Here is a 6,298-nt window from a genome sequence, read left to right on the forward strand (position 1 = left end):
CTACGTTGAACTTCTATCTACACAGGTCTGGTCCTATGCTCATTCTGTGGCGAAGCGGAGACAATAGACCATATCTTGTTGTCTTGCAGGCGTTTTTCTGTTATAAAAAAACGACTACTCGAAATGCCGCTTCGCAATATTGGCCTAAAATTATCATTACCTGTGATCCTATCTTTTGGAGCCTTCGTTATTGGGTTCAGTCACAGAAATGTTTGCTTGGCAAACCAAAATAACCCCATTGAAACCAATCGATTACCATGCTAGACTGATCGTCCTCCCTCCCCACCATAGCTTTGTTTTATTTATAATCTATTATGACATTTTTTATTCAGTTTTATTCCGATTCTTTTTTCACGCACAAAAAAGTTTACTTTTTAAGCTCCAACGTTCAAATTGTTAGCTCCATTATTTTTTTTTATATACGCCGAATTTAACCACCCGATTCATACCCCCACTGTGGGTATGTGCCACTGCCACTCAGGACAACAACAACAACAACAACAACATGTAGGCTCTACACCCTACAGGAGACAGGTTTTCTGCGCGAGAAGGTGCTTCCGTACAAAATTTTCAGATTACTTTTGTTGAAAATGTCATTTGCAATGACCTGCTTTGTTCCATTACCTCCCCGGTTACTCGCGTTCCATCACCTCCTCGATTCGCCGCGGTTACAAGTGACATCTAGCCTTTCTTGATGCGAAAATACACTGCTGTACAGCTTATGGCTTGGAGTGATGCTTACGAATGCTTACCCTATACCGTGCAGCAATGGCCGACACCCCGAGGTGAAATTCTTTTAAGTGCGAGGAAACCATCGAGCACCTGTTGTGTACCTGTCTACGGTACGACGTCCAACGGGGCCCTGCCTCTGTGCAGACAACTTTAAACCGGCTGGACTTGGGACCATTTTTCGAGTCAAAGATACTCGGACTGTGGTCACATCCGTTTCTGGCGCAGCACTTGAAGTGCGTAGACACTGTGTGAATTCATTCTCTCACTCTTTCTATTCCCCCTTTTTCTCGTACTCACGTCCTTTCATACTTACGTGCGTCTACTTGCGCGGTTCGTCACTCACACACACTCACCGTTGTGAAACGAGTGCTATAGTGACTGTGAGTGAGTGTGCTGACCTAAAAATGCCTCAGGCTCGAACCTTGTGAACGGGCTTGCAGGTCTACGTTACGCTGCTGGTGAAACACGCATGACAGCAGCGAAATAAGCGACGCGTGGTACCAGGGCTTTAGAAAATTAGAGACACACTCCGAGAGCGCTGCGAATACAAGTCCTTTAAGACAATGCGCTCCTGTCGCATAAGTTTTCTTGGCCTGGTATTTGTGACTATGTGAAAAACAGGCTGCTAAGAGCCGTCATATAACGGGTGCCAATGAATGTCGGAAGGTAACTTCTGGTATCCCACAGGATTCTGCTTCAGAGCCCTTAATAATCGTGACATTGTTCGAGCCTTAACCTGCAAGGTAAGATTGCACGTGGATGGTTGCATAATTTACTGTGCTGTAAATAGTTCGATACTTGCCACATTCAGATAGACCTGGATTATGTACAATAAAACGGAATGCGAATTTAAATAAAGCGTCATTGCGTGCCGCTTACATGCAGGCCCTTTCATGCAGGCACGAACATACAGGCACCTTTCATGCAGAAAGAAACGATCGGCGATTGTACTTATTTGGATAAAATTTCTATACAACAAAATTTTGATATAACGAGGAAATTTCCGATTTTATCGACATCGTTATATCGAGGGGGCGTAGTCAGGGGGGGGGGGGTATGGGGCTTCAGCCCCTCCCCTCCGAAATTTTTTCGTGCTGTCATGCACCACCAACCATAACACCCGGCACCGGAAACCATTCTGGATTTTGTCTAGAATGACTTTTTCACGCTTGAAAAGACATTTCAGCACGAACATTGCGAACTCGGGCTGGATTTCGTGGCAACGCTCATGCACCTGGAGTCACATAACGCAAGCCGCACTAAGTTTCAAGGGCCTTTTGACGGCGAGCGGGCTCGTCACGGCATATCGCGGAGGCCGCGGAATCTACACAGCGCATGGATTGCAATTCCGAAACTTTATGTGTGTAAACTTCTCATACATTTCTGATGCGAAAGGAGCACTGACGTTCCAAAGGCGTGATTTTTTCAATTGCGGAACTTTGTGGGTTTAATGTTATAAACATTTGACGCCAAAGGTGTATTGACTTTTCTTCGGACCATACAACGAGACAAGCCCCATCAACACACTATCAGACAAGACGACAAAGCACGCGGCGAGGTCCGATGAGACGAAGTGTTGTAGTGGTTCATTTGTGCCGTCATGACACAGAAAAGAATATCAAAGTTTTTTTACACCTGCGCCAAACAAAGCATCTATGTCAAGACAGTAAAGCCAGAGAAGGTGTTAGCTTCTGCGTTTCTATGGATTCCGTTTCAATGGATCCGTTTCTACGGATTTTACGTTGCCTTTTATTCTCGGCGGAAGGGGGCTTATGGGGCTTCAGCCCCCCCCCCCCCCCCCCCCCCCCCCCCCCCACCCCCGAAATTTTTTCGTGCTGTCAGGCACCGCCGACTAAAACAACCCCTGGCGCCGGAAATCATTCTCGATTTTGTCTAGAATGTCTATTTCACGCTCGTAAAGGCATTTCAGCGCGAACATTGAGAACTCGGGCCAGATTTCGCGGCAACGCCCATGCACCGGGAGTCACATGACGCAAGGAGCCCCGTCCGGGCACGAAGTTTCAAGGGCGTTTTGATGGCGAGCGGACTCGTCGCGGCATCTAGCGCATGGATTTCAATCTCCAAACTTTATGGGTATAAAGTTCTCAAAATTTTGATGCGAAAGGTGCAGTGACATCTCCAAAGTCGTGCTTTAGATTTTCAATTCCGGAACTTTGTGGATTTAATGTTATAACATTTGACGCCAAGGGTGCATTGACTTTCTAAAGTCGCACATCGGGCCATACAACGAGACAAGCCAAATCAACACACTATCAGACAAGTTGACAAAGCACGCAGCGAGGTCCAATGAGACGAAGCGTTGAGGTGGTTCATTTGTGCCGTCATGTCAAAGAAAAGAATGTCAACATTTTTTTTTACCTGCGCCAAAGCACCCATGCCAAGACGCCAAAGTCAGCAAAGGTAATTACGTTATTATTTATTTTTATACTTTGACTTTTATTCGCGAGGACACATTGAGCCTCATCAATTTTCTTGTTCTCGCTACCCGCGGGCTGCCAGAGCCAGCCATGCGCTTTTCTCGTGTTGCCCCGACCACCGCGCGGCGCACTTCGGTGCGCGTTCGTTTTTCTCTGGCCGAGTGGATTTTCACTGGCAGAGTTCTGGACGCTTTCTGGCTAGCAGAGGAGAAAACGAAACAATGGTCGCTCGCCGGCATCACTGTGGGGACTCGACGGATTGCAACGCGTTCGCTTGAGCGCAACCTCTCCGGAAAGTTTTGTCTCGCCGACACAGTATACCAAGGAGTACGCGTACGCTTCTCTGTGGACCAAGCGTCTCACGTTTTCTTCGATATTCCTTAGGTAGCCACATTATAGGTGCCCAAAGTAGGCGTTCGATTGTGGCCAACATGCTTTGCTTTGCGTTTTTGCATTTCGGTGCCCCTGCCACCTCCCACGCACACAAACACACACACACACACACACACACACACACACACTCACACACACACACACACACTAAAGACATCGTTGCGGCGCAGCGAATTGTCGCATGGCGAAAGTTCGATTTCGTTACTTATTCTTTTGCGGAAAGTAATGGTCCAAGGGACGCTTCATGTGCCGGATACTCTTATTATATTATTGCGATAGCAATTACATGGACTCCAGGCGCCCTCATGTTCCGTATAAAGCCATTTGCGATAACATCGTGACCGCGTGCCGCATGCTGTATGTGCGAGTGAAAGCGCAGGGGTCGGTGGTGGTGGCATGGGTGTACCGACAATGGTGGCTCAGTCTTGTATGCGCAAGGAAGAAAAGCGGGGAGGAAGCGCGCCGCCTTCTGTCGCAAGCGATACATCAGGGGGAGTGGAGGGAGTGGAGGAAGGGCAGGCCTTAGGATTCTGTGATCTGTGATTGCGCAACATGTTTATTTGCCTTGTGTGACATATTATATACAATGACCTTTGATTAGATACGTAGATTTATTGGGGACTAAAACGTATATTTAAATATCTTGTTGCGAGGTTTTGTGTATACGTGCAGTGAACTTTGTTTACAGAGACACTTTTTTGCCCTTTATCAAGCTCTATCTTCGCATTTGTATATTCCACTGTATCTTCGCATTCCTAATGCACGAGAGCGAGTCAAATGAAAGTGAGCCAACCCACCCCGCACAATAATGGCTCGGTTCATTATCTGCGAGGCATGCGCGTAGCACACAGGCATCTCTCATTTACAAGTGACACGGCGGTGTGAGGATAAATGTTCTTCAATGATCCCATACACTGTTGCAGTATGGCTGCCGTGTACGTTGAACATTGCATTTCATTGGCGCCTATGAAGCGTCGGAACAAACTGTTCAAAGAAGGACGTGAAAGTTGCAAAGACGATCAGAGGCCGGGCCAAAGCCACCGTGCAATCACTCCAAACACAATTCCAAAGATTGGTGAGCTGATTAGACAAGAACGGGGGATAAGCATCGATGAACTGGCAGAGCGTGTGAGCATCAGTCACGGTTTGGGTCACACCATAATTCATGAACATTTCGGTTATCGGCTCTTGTGCGCGCAATGATGAATGCTCAACATTTTTAACCACCGCCAGAAGACGGAAAGGTTCGGCGCTACCTTGACTCATTTGATTCAACAATGAGGGTGACGACTTCTTGTCTGCAATTGTGACCGGGGACGAATCATGGCGCACTACTCTGAGCCTGAAACACGACGGCCAGGCTCACAGTGGAAACATTCGAGTTCACCACCTCCAAAGAAAGCAAAGGCCATCATTTCTGGCGGAAAGGTGGTGACTTATTTTTTGTTTTTAGATCGTCAGGGGCCATTACTGATCGAATTTGCTAAACCTCGAGAGACTATCAATCGTTTCCGATATTGTGCAACGCCGGACCGGCTGCGTGTCGCAATCAAGAACAAACGACGTGGAAAATTGGCGAATGGGGTCATCTTGCTCCACGACAATGCCCGTCCCCACATCGCTGATGTGGTTAACACAAAAGTGGCAAACTTTAAAGGGACACTAAAGGCAAATATTAAGTCCACCTAAAGTGATAGATCAGTGCTTGAGAATCTCTAAGGCGTCAATATTATCGCGAACAGAGCCTTAATATTCGAGAATTCGAGGTAAATGCAGAACATGATTAGAGACTCCCCCGGGGCATTCAAGTACTTGTGCGACGACGAAAGCACTCCTCAGTTAAATTCTGTCACTAGTACTCAACCACTCGTTGCACAAAACATCCTCGCATTGTATTATAAGACGAAATAAAATGCTACTTGTCCAGCTCTATTTTACGTTTAGAAAAAAGACCTCATTGAAATAACCCTGACAACGACGCGGGCGGTCGAAAGGTTTCGTTTTCGCTCGACTCCTGGCCGCCCTCGCTTTCGCGTTTCAGTAGTTATGGTGTGGTGCTGCGCTGGTTTTGCTGGCTCACGAAACTCGCCCAAAGTGCGAGTAGCGAAGAATTCCACGTGATGACGCGGGATGACACGTGATGACACGTTTTAACTCGCACTTGCAGCATACGGCGCGCGTCGACGATTTTATCGCCCTTGGACTTAATCGGAACCTCACAGCGGCGCCGACGGCAGCCTAGTGTGTTCATATAATTGCTATGGCAGTGAGACGTGACACCCTTTGTTAGGGTGTAAAAATTGCATATCATATATGCAAAGGGGATAGACAAAACCTGCAGCGCTGCTCATTTCCAAATAAAGAGAACAGATAAATTTCAAAGGAATTCTGTTGGGTGAGCGCTGAAAATCTGTTGCAAACAGTGAGTCTCATCGTTAACTGATCAACTGTGTGGAACAGTATCGTTTCAGAATTCTGAAAGCCGGGCATGATAACATACCGCAACTGTTTACCTTTCATAGGGAAGGCCGTTCAGTTGCTCTAGATGCACGTACGCAAAGAGAAAACGATAGAAATGGCCATAATAGTTAATGTACTTGATGCAAGGCCTGGCCTGTGGCCTCAGCAGGGAATGGGATTACTGGCCCAAATGAAGGTTGGGGGGGGGGGGGGGGGGGGGGGGGGGAAGCGTGGTTGTCACGCCAGGTTCCTGAACATACTGTCACGTGTAGGGT

The 6,298-nt window shown here is 47.3% G+C and overlaps 1 protein-coding gene across 3 annotated transcripts in view; it reads right to left on the reverse strand.

The window, feature by feature from the left end:
- Positions 1–6,298, reverse strand: part of LOC140213725 (CCR4-NOT transcription complex subunit 7-like) — a 283,027-nt gene that overhangs the window by 215,707 nt on the left and 61,022 nt on the right. The window lies entirely within an intron of this gene.

Source organism: Dermacentor andersoni, chromosome 1, assembly GCF_023375885.2.
Source record: "Dermacentor andersoni chromosome 1, qqDerAnde1_hic_scaffold, whole genome shotgun sequence".
NCBI lineage: Eukaryota > Metazoa > Arthropoda > Arachnida > Ixodida > Ixodidae > Dermacentor > Dermacentor andersoni.